Raw genomic sequence first — 15,134 nt, 5'->3', positions numbered from 1 at the left:
CATGTAGAAGTAGGAAGAAGGCCATTATAAGTCCACTTTGCATAGAGGTTCTGTGCATTGAGGGCCGCTAAGTGCAACACATTTCTTAAAGTTTTCTAAATGATGTTTTAAATAATAATTACTTATGAGGCTACATGGTTTAATTAAAATAGATCTTAAATATCAGACTCAGCAACTCTTGAATATACTTTGAACCCAAGATAAAAACTATCCAATGAGTTATTCCCAACATGATCCAAGTATAATAATACAGTTTGACTCCTGGACCTATTCGGACATTAACAGAAAAAGAGATGATAGTTGGCTGATAAACAGAAGCGGCTGCATGCAGTGCGTCAGAGGCCATGTTTGCGAGCCTCCTTTGCTTGGGACAGGCCCGTTGGAGCAGATATAATGCAGCACGCTGCATAATGCCATAGTTACACCGTCAAGCTTAGAGCCGAGTGCCAGAGCAGGAGCCGTTTCTAGACCATGACGCAATGCTGCCTGCACTGCAGCGAGGGGAGTGTGCGAGTTATTCCTGCTGTATGTATAAATATGGGCCTGTAGGAGAGAGACGGCTACACTTTCATCTGTTTAAAAAAACAACAAAAAACAAAAAGTTGTTTGTTTTACATTTAAAAAAGGGAAATGTACAGCTTATTTAAGCTCCTGTTAATACATCACCAGGTAGGATTTCTTTGTAGGTTTTGATTATTTTGTTGCAGCTTTGTAGCCGTACTCCATCAGTCCAATAGAGGAAACTATAGGATGTTTAATTTACTTTTTTATTTTATTTTTTAGGTTCTGTCACAGTTTACAAACTTTCATGCACTCAGATGTGGGTGCATGGGGAAGAAATATTAGACGCAGCATTAAAGTTTATATGCGAGTGGAAACTGTGGTGTTTTTGTGTTTTTACAAGGTTCCACTTATGTTAGGTGAAAGCCGGAGGAGGCGGGGGCATGTACTCCTCTGATCCTACTCTGCTCCTTCTATACAGGAAAACCACTGTACCAATGTGTGTAAATGCACTCCTTTGTTTGGGTGTATGTGTGTCGGCCTGCGCGCGCGTGTGTGTGTTTATACAATAAGGCTGTAACTCATCAGCAATCTAGAGTATAGAGATGAATTATTTTGTCATAACATAGTAAAGTTCAGGCACTAAACGAGTGTTGCAGCTAAAAATAATTAAGCAAAGAATCAATTTGACAACTTCAGATACCGACATGAAATCTCTTTAAACGCACCACATAAAGAAATAAAGGTTAGTTTTAAACTTTTGTATTGTATGTTGCAATTTTATGTTAAGTTTAAAAAGAAGTACTTGATAAGTGTCTTTTCATTTAGGGAAGTTTCTAAATAAAATAGTAGGAGATTGCAAAAATGGAAGGATTATACAAAGACAAAAATACTGAATGAGAGCAAACAAAAAGTCCCTTTCTGCTGCTTTCGGAGTCACACAGGAGCCAGTACTCAGCTTGCACAACTCAAGAATACATAAACATACACATAATGTGGAAGACAAAAGCTTTTCAGGCTACAGTTCACATTGCCTTTGCCTACGTGCTTTATTGCGTGCTGTAGCTGTTTTCCAGCACACAAGGTGTCTACTTCCAATCCTGAAGGCAAAATTGGCAGAGGGGAGATAACTAATGAACTGCTCGTACTCTCTCTGAGGCCGACGCAGTCGCTCATGGTACTCTCAGATTGTTGCAGATCCAAACACGACTTCATGCGTCATCAGACAGCGCTCTGTGATCCTCTCGACCAGAGGTGAATTTAAATTGGGCAGCAGCCAGCTGTAGTGAGCAGGCCTCAGTGGAAGGTCCATGTGACTCTGTCAACATGGACTCTAAAGACGTTTAATGGGTCATACGGTCATGGGGAAAAGTAAGGACACCTCCTTTTAATTCAAGATTGTAGTTTATATTTGAAAGGACAGAATAAGATAAATTTCTAGTCCTTACTTTGTCTTTAAAATGAGTGACAACAACTTCAGAAAGTGAAGAAAAATTAAAAAGTAGTGATTTAAAAATCTTACTATTCCAAATAAAATGAACAGAACAACTAATATCCAGGGCTAGCTATTGTAATTATTTCTTACAGTTGTCCATAAGTGTGAACAGCTCTATAGAAACAGAAATCATGGATGTTTATTCTGATGTTCAGCAGAGAAAACGGCAATTGTCTGAGAGCTAGTTGTTATTCCTCGTTTACGGCTAAGAGTTCATTCATCATCATTCATTTACTCATTCTGTTTGTCCATCCATCTATACATCCATTTGTCCATCTGTCCATCTTTCAATTCATCAGTCCTTTTGTCTGTCCTCCTGTCAATCCATTCATCCATATGTCCGCTTGTCCTTCCTGCCATCTGTCCTACAGCAGCAAACCTACAAATTAATTATTCAAAAAGAAGGGGAAGCCATTTATTTTAAAGGAGCTCATTACGGTAAAGTGTTGTGTGTTTTGACCTAATTTTTTGTAAAATGACTCATGAAACAAAGTGATATCATAATGGGTTGTTGTGCCTTAAAACTTAAAGAGGGTTACGATGCCACAACAGCCCAGTGCTGGTTGGAGTTTATCTTTCAGCTTGTTGTCAAGCGTTTTCTTCATATAAACCCTCTGCAAACGTACAAAATCCATGGTACACACCAAAGGGAGTGTTTCCACACCCACAGTTCTTAACAAGTCCCTAAAGCACCTCTTTTTTTAGTTCAGGCTTCGCTTGTGTTGCCTATCTCCATCACCAAATAAACACAATTGCATAACACCTGAAATCCTGACATAGCAGAGCACACCAGGCATGTGGGGGGGGGCCTTGAAGAGGTGAAATCATAGGGAGTGGGGTAGGGGGGAGGGGGCAGATTTTATCAAATTTAAAAAAAATCAAAATAGCAGAAAAATCAAAAGGTATGAATACCAAAGCATGGAGAGAAGTGAATGTCAGCAAGTCTGCATTAGAAAAGAAAATTGAGCATTTCTTAAATAGTGGTGCCTGCTTTTAAATGATCCCAATATTCCTCATGTCCAGTTTGTTCAGAAATGAAGGCCATTAAAGACACCCAGCAGCACTGGTCGCTAACTTTGTGCTATTATTTGTGTAGGTCTATTGCCAGGGTTGTGTCCCAGCAACAGTAACACAACAAATCTCTCCAACACAGCCCGGGAAAGAAACACTCTGAAGATGTGAAGGTGAAATCTTGACCCTGGGATTTCAAGTTTTGCTCCCAAAAAAAATTTTTTTTTCATCTCTTATGAAACGATTAAGGTTTATGTAGGGCATCACGTGCAACACGTTTCTCGTGTTGTCTCAGCTGGGATCTACGAGCTTCATTGGTGGAAACTTTCATTGGTGACATTTCCATCAGTGTTTGATTTCTCATGCTATCAACCCCCGAACCCCTCGGTGAGGATAAGACGAGCAGGCCCGGAGGGGATGGCGAGGGTCGGGCTTAGCAAAAATAAACAGTGCAAAACAAACATGGCGGGGCATTTCAAGTGCGGATCCCAGGTACACACAGAAAAAACACTCACTCACACAAGCCTTTTGCCAGTGTGGTGATCGGCCAAGTTAGAGGCGACGGAGGAGTGAAAGAAAGAAAGAAAAGGATTGTTTTCAGGATGGTGGTGCCCAGTGAGGCATCCTGTTGCCCGTCGCCCACAAACAAACAAACACTTGCCTGGCCCCGCTTCTTAATTGGGCTTTAGAAGTGTTTCTGATTGGTCGTCCTCACATTCACTCCTCTTCATGTCTTTCCCTAAACCTTCTCTTGGTTTAGTCTCCACAGTTGTTTCCACTGAGCGCTAAGTAGGTGTTTTAAAGAGGTTGTTAATCTGAAATAACCATTTAGTTAAGTGAACTTCAACAAATTGGCTTGCTAGGTGGTTTATTTGTAAAAGGACTCAGAGTTACCCTATTACTACGGAGTGCTGAGTTCATACTGGTTAATATAAAAAGTTCTTGTAAACTATATATTTGTTTTTATGAGTATTCTAAGTAGCACAACCCTGGTCCCTCCCTTACCTGCTGCTGAGCAGAGCTGCTTGTAGCCTTCTCCTCACTAAGAAACACTAATTCAGCTGTTCATTTCTTAGTTTTGCATTAACATGGTGACGCTGTGGTGTTCTCCCAGAACGTTTTCATACTCCAAGAATCTCAGAGGCCCACGCCTACAGTTAAGCAACACATAATTCACACCCTGGCAGATTTAGGTTCAAAGTAATATTTACATTTTACCAACACATTTCTTCTGACTGGAAGTAATATTAACCCGTTGAAGTGGCCTTGCTAGAGCACTGACTTGACTCCGATAGAGAAAGTTGGGAACAAGCTAACGATTAGGATGATGGCAAAGAGGCTTTTCAACTAATATGTATCATCCAAACGCCAGCAGAAACATGCAAAAAGCTGCTCAGCAATTTCTAAGAAGGGGTTCATTAATGTCAGAAAGATTTTTTTTAGATTGATTATTGTGAAGAGCTGTAAATTGATGCATTTTTTTATTGTTTATTATCTTGACAGATGCTTTTCTCATCTGTCAGAAAATGACAGATGAGTTTTTAAATGGAAATTTTAAATCTACATTGTGAATAATTTCCTATTCATTCATGTGCATTCAACTCTAACTCAAGAACCAGAATTGATACCAAAACAGTTAATGAAATCTGACCAACAAGGTAACAATCTTTGAAACATTTTAATTTGCTAAACTTTGCCCTAATGCAGCAAACAAGCCTCCACATAAAGAGTTTTTTGTTTCTACAATACATTTACTTCGAACACAAATCTTAAAAGACAGACACATGGAGCAAACTAAAACTTACAAAGTCAACAGACCTAATATTTTCCTGTTTAATAAAATCAAATGTTTAAAGTCTTAAATGTTTTTAAGTTAAAGTTTTTCTTGATTTTTATGCCCACTGACTTTTTAAGAAACTGTAAGTTATTGACTTAATTATGTGTCTTTTGTTGAAGACCCTTTTTAAAGTTTACCTAACTACCTGAAATGTATTTTAGAGTGCAGCTCTGGGGCCATTCAAGCTTTAATGCATGTAATTTTAGGGATTCATTTGCAACTTACTTAGTTTCGCAAAACCACACTAATCAACAAAAGTAAGTTCCTTTTAATAACATTAGGAATCAATTACAATTTTTGTTCCTTGCAGAGTTAAAAGTTGTTCTTTTCCAAAGTAAGACATTTTTAATTTGCTTTAGCTGGAAAACAATCAAATACCAGTTTCCTTTTCCATCCCATGTCTCCAGTAAAGTGAATTGCGGCGCATGTGAGACTCTCTCTCGTCGAGAACAAAGAGCTGCACACATTTTGTTCTCATCGTTCTCTCGTTTATTGCTATTGACACAGGTGAGCTCCTCTTTGATGCTGTCAAATTCGAATAGCTGGAGCTTTTTCCTGATTCTTCGCCTTACATCGGCACACATGCTCCCAATCACTGCTGTTTCAGTCAGCGCGAATATTGTCAACGAGACTATGGGTGAAAGCAGGAGGCAAAAGCTGAATGAGAGGAAGGGAAAAGACAAAGAGACAGCTTTAGGGGGAGAGGTATTAATCATACTCTCATGCTTTCTTTCTCCTGCAGCTTGCATCATGGTTTACAAACCCAAATTAACTTTGATGAACTGGCACTGGTTATGTGTATGCATGTGGGAGTGTGCACCCATGCACTGAGCCTGATTCAGAGCTGAGCAGGCGGAGCTAGTCGAGTGCCCCGGGGGATCTGGGAAACCATCTCTCCTCTCTCCTACATTTCATCAATGGGCTTGCTCTCCCACATCCTGCTTTGCATACACCCATAGGAAGCACACATGCCGGATGATAGACATTCACACACAGCAAGCACAGAGTTTATTCACATAAAACGTTGCTCCATCTTCTTAGCAGGAGGCGTAGCTACTTGTACAGTCACCAGCTTTTCTAATTTTTAAGCCTCCCTAGTTTTTTATTTTTAATATTAAACATTTCTACTGGAATACCAGAGAGATAATTGATCTTAATTTGTAAAAATTCGACTCTTCTTGTAGAAGTGCAGACAAATATATTGGCACCCCTGGTAAAGATGAGTAAAAACCCTTCAAATAAACTAATCCTTTTTTGTTCCAGAATCGTAATATCACCAAAAAAATGCTGAAAATCCAACCTTTCATTCAAGTAAATGTATTGTTGGACATTAAAAAAAAGGAAATTTTAGAAAGTTAATGGCTCCTTCAACGTAAATGTTCTTCAGATTTTCAAGAGTTTCCTGGAACTTTTAATTGGTAATCTGTGACTTTTATGTTTCCCCGATGTGCCACTATGCTCACTGTGCATAGTGGCACATCGGTCTTGCCACTATGCGCAGTGAGCAGGATGTTAAAGAAAGTTAAAATACATCTCCACCGTTGGAGACGGCGAGATCAGAAAATCTCCATAGATGCCAGGAAAAGTATTTTTCTGCATTAGCATCACAGACTTAAACATGTAGAGTTGCTAATCTCTGTTAGAAGACCTGAACAGGAACTGTGTGCGCTTGCTAAAGTGAAGCCAAATCTCTTTTGCAACTGCAGTTAACTGCTTTAGTAATTTAACTTTTCATTTTCTTCTGGATTGATTGGTTTTTAGGTTGTCTTATTGTTTATTATCTCATTATGTGACTGCTGCTGTGCTATACTTTTTATGTACGGTACTCTGGCGTTGCGGGTGTTTTGAAATATTTAAAAATATTTCTTAAAATAATTCAGAATGGGCCTACTCAAATAAAAGGTTATGTTTTTGTAGTGTTTTAAAGGTCCTTACTCACTAAATTTGACTGCGTCTGTATGTGTGCAGTATAAAAAGTTTTTCTCTCTGTAGTTTTGTTGGAAATCATGTTGGCAGGCACTTTATTTTCACATCCTGAGCTCTCTGTAAGGACTTCCTCATTACTTCCTGGCTTTGTCTAAACTACTTCCCACTGCTGAGCGCCATGACTGAGCCCTGGGGAGAGAGAACTTGTTGGAGGCTTATTTTTATGAGAGGAATAAAATCGAAATGAAATAAACGTTAGATGGAGATATCCCAAGCTATTAAGCAGGGACACCAAGCTTGGAGGTTCATTACTAATTCAAACCACCAAACTGCGAACCAGTATGTCAAAAATGAGAATACAGCCAGCTCAGAGCAGAGGTGAGGAGTGACGATTTAACAGCATGTTTGTGTACGAGGGAGGAAAATAACAAGACCCTCCCTTGGGTTGAGGGCAAGGGATTATTTTCAGGTGTTTGGGTGGATCAGATGACAACCTGCCTGTCAGTCTGACATTAACATGGATGCTAACGTTATTGCGTTTTTTTGTGAAGATGGTCACTAATTCTGTGACTCCCATCACTGCAGTTTGCAGCCGAACTAAATGTCGTCTCTTCTGAACAAATTCAAAAGGTATAAATACTTCCCTAAGACCATTTCTAAAGACTCAGTCATGCTTTTTACAATCCAAAAAATGGTAGATTAAGGACACGATGGACAAAACTAACCAATCTCAAACATTTGAGATTCCAAGGACAGATCTTGCATTCTCACATTCAGAACTAGAATTAGTGCTACATAATTATTATTATTTTTTTTTGCCTATGAATATTGCATTTGTAATTTATTACTTCCTGTTTTACTGGGATGTTCATGCAATACTAAGTGGCACATTTTTATTGTTTCCCTTTAACATGGGAAAGACAAGAGGACATGCTATTTCATAACAACTTTTTTGTCAAAAGTGGTTTTGCCAAAAGATGTATTAGGCAAAACAATCACGGTGGGGAAAAATAACTTGGGCCAAAGGAATCAGGCGTCTTGGGGTCATAAAATCTCCATAATAACCAGTACATGGTTATTATGTCAGCTGGTTGGTTGGGGATTATTACAGGTAAAATAAAACCTTTTTTGTCCACCCATCAGAAAGAAACATGTGGTCTTTGCCTAAAAAGTACAGAGACTTTAACTGGAACCATGTGCTCCAGGTGGGTTTGCATTGAAGCAAAAAAAAAAAAAAATTAATAATTGGAGAAGCAGCTCATGCCCACTAGTGAGTAAGGTGGCAAATCTGTGATGTTGAGGATTTTTTTTCCTTTTCTCTGGTTAGACTGTGTTGCATCTTGAATGTTTTAAAATTCCAAGACATTTAAAATAAAAATCTGGTTGCGTCTGCCAGAAAACCCAAAGTGGGTCAAGATTGTAGATGGTGGAGAGGACATTTTGTATTGAATTTAAAATATATTTTAAGTGAGCTGAGGAAATTTCACTCTAAAAAAGTCGATCGTACCCTTAGATTCATAGTTGATGCCCATGCCCAGAACATCTGCATGGATGTATTATGTAAAGTGAATGTAATGCGTGTCATTAACTCGCTGTAAAGCTGCTGCTTCAGTGGAGATCTGTTCATGGTCATGCGTATGTAACCTCAAAAGCACGTGTTAGCAGCTTAATGTTGCTTGTCACCACAGCTGCTGTTAAGTATTTAGAAAAAATGAAAGTTGTGATCCATAAAATCTTGGGAATTTTATGGGTTTGTGGCGCTACGGTAAATCAGCTGAAGGACCTACATGTCCTCCTTTGGAAAGCATCGTTTCCCTCAGGTTTAGAAAGTACTTGAGGTAGTTCTGGTTGGGAACTTCTTGACCCTTTTCACTCTTACTGTTTTAAAAAATGGTTTTCCCTCAAAAATGATTACAGAAATTAATTTTGTCCTCTGATTATGCTCGCCTGAAGTCATTCATTGTTTTATGACCTTGTAGTTCTACCTGCTTCCAGTAGCCTTGTATTTCCAAGTAGTTTCACCCAGACCAATTCACTTCTCTGAATATTAGGTCCTTGACTTTCAAGAAACAACTTTTTTCCTCCCCCGAAATATTTAACAAGTCTCCCTAAGGCCAAAAATATCTTTGGTATCTTCCATGGAATCGTGGCTTACTGAGAATATGTTGTGTTTCTGGGAAAAGAGCATAATTTTCAGTAAGACGGATCTCTGATGGTGGTTGAGAAGGAGTTACCACAAAGCTCCAGCTGAAGGCAGCAAAGGCTCAGTATAGAGAACCATTTTACTAACTAGGATCATATTTGTGACACCTGACATCAGGTAAGCCAGATGCTAGGAAACAATTTTGGGTGACTATGAACCTGGGGTAGGAAAAACATCCAGTTCAGGTTAGAGGCAAGCCAGTAGAGGATAAGAGGAGATATAAAAGAGTTTAGGACATAAATACATAAATGCACTTTAGAAACTCGTCAAAGATAACCAGAGTAAATAATGGAAAAAGTTATCCAAGTGGGAAAGTAATCAACCCCCTAATTGAGTCATGAGGTCTTTTGAAATGCTTTATATCAAAGTAGCATAGTTGAAATCTGGACCCATATCCAGTTGAGATGCTGTGGCATGACCTTGAATAAGTTGTTTATACTTGAAAACCTTCAGATGTGGCTGAAATAAAACAAGAAGAGGGGATCCAAAGCAATTTATCAGTTATTGCAAACAAATGTTGCTAGCAAGGATTATCAAACCAGATTAAGTCCGGGAGGAATTACTTTTTCACCCGTCTGTTATTTTTCCTTAATAAATTAAATCATCAGTAATGGAAATCTGTGAGTGGGGAAATACTTTTTCACGGAAAGAAGTTAATAAATACACTGACTCATAAACGGACTATAAAGCTGTTGCCACATGTAAACAGACTAGCATAGTTTCAGTTTGCAAAAAAACGGTACTTTCCTCCAACCTGTTGCGTTTCTGTTGAGACTTGTACCGTTTCTCTGGAGCTTTTTTTTTCTTGGCATGAACCTTTTAGATCTCTGGAAAGAGAAATCCGATAAGAAATGTTCTCCTGGAAATGAAAGAAGAAAAAAAGAGAGAGTTGATGTTACGCTCAGATAAAGAAGGATGTAAAGGTATGAGGTTTGGTTTATGTAGTAAAATAGAGAAAAATGTTAAAGGATAGAGTCTGTTTTCTCACTCTTCCATGTTGGATCCTGAAAGGTACTTTCCTGACCTTGTCGCTACATCTGTTTTATTCTGTTGCGACCATGGTCCTATGGAGAAAAGCGATCCTGTAACAGTGTTTAACCTATAAAGTCATTCAGCAGCCATTTGCACTGTCCCCCTGGAAGACAGAAAGGTAATATGTGTACATGTCATATAGAAATGTTGTTGCTATTGAATAAATGTTAAAACCCTGTTACCAAAGTTAAAAGCTCAGTGAGAAGGTCATCTGAAGATGTAAGATGTTTTTTTGCATTTCCAGTCAATGGTTTCACCAACATAGTTAGGATTTCTGGTAATACGATGAAAAGCCTAGAAAGCATTCAGTCATCACTAAAACAAAATAATGAAAAGGAGAAAAAATGGTTTTGAGTGTTTCTCTTTTTCTCTCTGCTCCTGATGCTCCTCCTCATGTGAAAGGTCCTCCCTTTTTCCCTTTCTTCGCTTCTCCTCTCTGTTTTTTTCCTTTGTGCTCTCCTGCTCTCCTTCTCTTCCTCCCCCCTCTTTGCATGCTGTGGTATGCAGACATGCAGGAATTTCTGGGCCTCAAAATGATAGACCAAACTTGACGGTCCTGGCTCCAGTTACCAAAGATGGCCACTATGACAGTGTGTGCGCCTGTGATTGGAGCAGATCACAGTTGCTCTTCATGTGATTGGTCATAAAATGTTTGTCCACACTTCATGTTGTTGGCAGCAGCATGAGTTTAGGATCATATGTCCGTGACAGGCCATGTTTTCTGTAGTTTCTAAATGTGGATGCTGCTCACCTACTACTAATTAATGTCAAACCTTGAGGTTGTTTTGAAGTTTTTGGGTATATTTTAACCACTACATCACAAATTAAAGAGAAACTGTTTTGCACAGTGTGGAACATAACTCTATAAAAAATAGTTGTAAAAATGTTAAAATATGCTTTAGATCATTAAGGTACAGTACAGACCAAAACTTTGGACACACCTTTTAATTCAATGAGTTTCCTTTATTTTCATGACTATTGACATTGTAGATTCACACTGAAGGCATCAAAACTATGAATAACACATGTGGAAATATGCACTAAACAAAAAAGTGTAAAACAACTGAAAATACCCCTTATATTCTAGTTTCTTCAAAGTAGCAACCTTTTGCTGTGATTACTGCTTTGCACACACTCTGCATTTTCTTGATGAGCTTCAAGAGGTAGTCACCTGAAATGGTTTTCACTTCATAGGTGTGCCCTGTCAGGTTAATAAGTGGGATTTCTTGCCTTATGAATAGTCATGAAAATAAAGAAAACCCATTGAATTAGAAGGTGTGTCCAAACATTTGGTCTGTACTGTATTTTTAATATCAGACAAAGAGAACCTGAATAAACTAACAAAGCTGATTCAAGCAGTGGTATAATTTAAAAAGGGAAAATACTTTTCCTAAAGGGCCTGGTTAAGCTCAAAAGCTGTGAGTTAATATATGAAATCATCAATTGAAAGCTTTTTTGTATCGGTGAGTTTTTCTTTGAAAGGTAGACATTTTTTTCATGCATAAATTTTGTCCATTATTAATGTAGGACCTAGTTTTGGGATAATCTAACCTATGAAGGATTGAAACTTTTATTTTGCAGAGTTCTAATCTATTTTAAAAAATAAATATAAAGTTCTTTATTTGAAGCAGAATTACAAGACATGCAATTTACTGGAAAAGTGCTTAAAGTACTGAAATGTAAACTTGAAAACATCTCAAGATAAAATGTGAAATCAAATTAAGAGCTGAAATAAAAGTTCAGAGGGACATCTCAAAATGAATCTCATTATACTCGAGCCATTTTTGTTATGAACGATTATTTAGAACATAAAGTGAAGAAAGTTCTTCTTTTGCAAGAGTTATTGGCTATAAATAGGCTGCAAAATGACTGCACTGATGAGAGGAATATTATAGTAATGTTGGGTCAGTAATGACCAACTTCTAAGACAGTGACAAGGATCCTGTGTCGTCAAGGTACCTGCACATGTTTTTTTCATACTTTTTTTTCCTGCAACGTACGAAATACATACTTTGCATTGACATCGGGGTGCCGTATTAACATTTTTGAAAGCTGCGTTACAGTGTCAGTCATAGAGCTGCTTATAGCTGCAGCGCCTCTACAGGTTTCCCACCAATTATTAATATCACCTCAGACCAGGTGATTTCTTTTTACAAACACTAACATTCATAAAGCATATGGAAAGACGTTTATGTTGTGCATAATAAAAAATCCAATAAATTGGAATATGGTGTTTAAATAAGGATTAACTGTGGTGAATATCATCTCTTAGTTCATTGATAATTATAGAAAGTGTAATATGCTTTTAAGCCCTTTTAAGCTTTCCATTATTAGGTGGAATGAAGATTGCTATTAAGCAAGTTGCTATTTGACATAGGAGACCAAATATTTTGGTATTGTGTATTGTTAGCAGTTTAGGGTAAAAGCTAATGTTAAAAATGACATTGATTTGTACCTATAAAATGTCCTTAAAATAGAGTCTGATCTAGTGAGTTAATCTCTTACGATTGCATGTGTTTGGTTATGTATCACCAGGCAGAATGACGTCTAACCCTGTGCATGTTTGGTATGCCTTGGCTGTTGGCTTCATTCCCACAGGGCCTGCTGCTCCAGGTCTTATGATGGCATTGTTGCACCTAAAATAATGTCTCGCTCTGTACTTCTGTCCATAACTTGGCTGGATCTGCTGCACTCCAGAACATGCACTCATAAGACACAGATGACGCTTTCAGTGCACCTGTTTTGTGTGTGTGTTTACAGGTTGAACACCAATAGGTCATCTGGCCTCGTGTGTGACGTTAACACAGTGGATAGTGGGGCTTTTACCCTGAGGATCTTGCCATCAGATGCTGTCAGTTTTCCTCTTTTAGATTATTCTGTGTGCACTGTGGCAACAAGTGATGAGTCCAAATCTGAATTAAAGCTAATGAGATCAGCTGGAGTGACAGTATTTCTTGCGTGTGGACAGCAGGCATGTAAACCAGTGCAATTCAATCAATCATGAGGGAGGAGAGGCGGACATTAGAGACTGAGCAAGACTTCCCGCCATCTAACCCACAACGCAAACCATTATGGAGCTACTGTTTCCTCATCATGAGATTGCCTTAAGAATATGACAAGGAAAACTCTTCTTGGTGGGTTTCAATCAATCAATCAATAAAATTTTATTTGTATAGCACATTTCAGCAGCAATGCCTTTCAAAGTGCTTTACATCATATCAAACACAGAAACACAAAGTCATCAAGTGGGGGGTTCTTGCTTTTGCATCCATAAAAGGTTTACTGGTTACACTCCTACTGTGTTATATGGAACATACAGTCCCACTCACGCTCACAATCACGCAATTTAAAACGATGCAAACAGCCTTTCAACGGGTTTCCAGCACGAGGCTCCAGACACCTCTTTCACAGAATTTCTTGCGGGGACTCCGTCGTCACTCACAGATTTTTGTGCAATTCTATGGTACCTGTTAGTGTCTAGAATTCACAGGGTTTCTGTTACGCGCAGTGACCCTCAGTCACTCGCTGTTTTTCTTCCGGCACGAGGCTCTGTACACCTCTTTCACGAAATTTTGCTCTGGGTCTCTGTCGTCTCTCACGGATTTTTGTGCAACTCATAAGATTTACTTTGCTTAGATAATCTAGCTAAAAGGTGCTGAATGGGAACAAAACTCAAATGGTTAGTCGTTTCCTCATAAGTTCCTTTGGTGGTCAACCACATAAAATTTAAGCCTACAGAAGTGCTGATTGATGTACTCTTCTTAATGAACATCACTTTCTCCTGTCTTTCTCCTTCAGTACAAGCAGAACACAGAAGCAGCAGGATGTCCCTCTGGCTAATTTCACTAATTGGTGTTGAGGATTAATAGATTGATGGGGTTTGGATGACGAATATCTGTGTGTCTGTCTAATTTTAGTCAAGGAGTAGGATAGTTCATCATAGATGTGATGTGCTTCAGTTTAGAGACAGTCATGATCCAGTATTAGATTCTGATGGAATGATAAACTTGAGCAGTTTCACAAAAGTTTTATATTGGACAAAAAGTCAAAACAAATATGCAAAATTATGTCATAATCTAATATTTCTTTCATTTGCAAATTGCTGGTAAATATAATAAATTATTGAGTTATTATCATAGATTGATATGATTCGATGTGCTGGAACACCCACTAAACCATAGAGACAGAGGAACTACCTTTTTAAGATCTGCTGAATGGCTGAAGACTTCTGCCAAAAATATTGAGCCAATGCCAGGCAAATTTAGTTAGCTATAATGTGACCATCGGCAGTTCTTCATATTTCACAGGTGGTTGGCACACCACCTGTTCTTTGGAGGTTGCCACACCACTGGGGGTGCAACGAGTACCTTTTAACTTCCATCCATCTATCTCAACTGATATCAAATGTATATCTTTTGGTTATTTGTGCTGCTAGATGTTATAAATTCTTATTTTGCTCACAACTAATGTAATAACAATTAAGCACTTACAAAGAGTAACATTATTTACTCTTATTGTGCTTGTGTTTCTCAATCGGCAGCATCTGTTTACTTCTTCATGTTAGCTATCCTTCCATTCAACACCCCCAGACTCTCTTCCTTTTTTTTCTTAACCGTGATTCAATTTAGTCCACATTTTACGTTTCACAATCTTATTATCTAGACACACACAGGACTGTTTACCTCTATCTAGCCAATGTTCTGAGAAATAGATGCACATCTGTTACAGAGTTTCGCTGTGTCACGTTCAGACGCCAGAGGCAGAAACATGATCCATAACAGGAAGTCAGAGTAATTTGTTCATGCATGTTTTGTGATTCTGTAATGTAGTAAGTGAATGTAATTGATATGCTGGCAAGTTAAACATACCTCAATCAGAATGTTTGCTCTTTTATTCTTACTGTTAGCATTTCATGAAGTCACAACTTATGTTGTGAAGATTTCAGTGAAGCCGCTAAGCCAAGCTGCTGTCTGCTAGGTAATGGACAATCATAGTCCTATTTAAACTCTAGTTAGTGCCTCTGAGGATCAGGCTTGCCTAGTTGTTGACGCGTGCTTATTTTGTTCTCTGGAGAAGACTGTTGTACTACACAACTACCCACATGGCAGCAAAAGGTCTCTGCTTGTTTG

General features: G+C 38.4%; 1 protein-coding gene across 1 annotated transcript in view; it reads left to right on the top strand.

Moving 5' to 3' along the window:
* insrb (insulin receptor b) overlaps positions 1-15,134 on the top strand; it is an 81,900-nt gene that overhangs the window by 23,411 nt on the left and 43,355 nt on the right. The gene's annotated exons all lie outside the window — the stretch shown is intronic.

Source organism: Xiphophorus couchianus, chromosome 9 (genome assembly GCF_001444195.1).
Source record: "Xiphophorus couchianus chromosome 9, X_couchianus-1.0, whole genome shotgun sequence".
In the NCBI taxonomy this organism is placed as follows: Eukaryota; Metazoa; Chordata; class Actinopteri; order Cyprinodontiformes; family Poeciliidae; genus Xiphophorus; species Xiphophorus couchianus.
The sequence above is the reverse complement of the archived record's forward strand: the minus strand, read 5'-3'. Positions and strand labels throughout refer to the sequence as shown.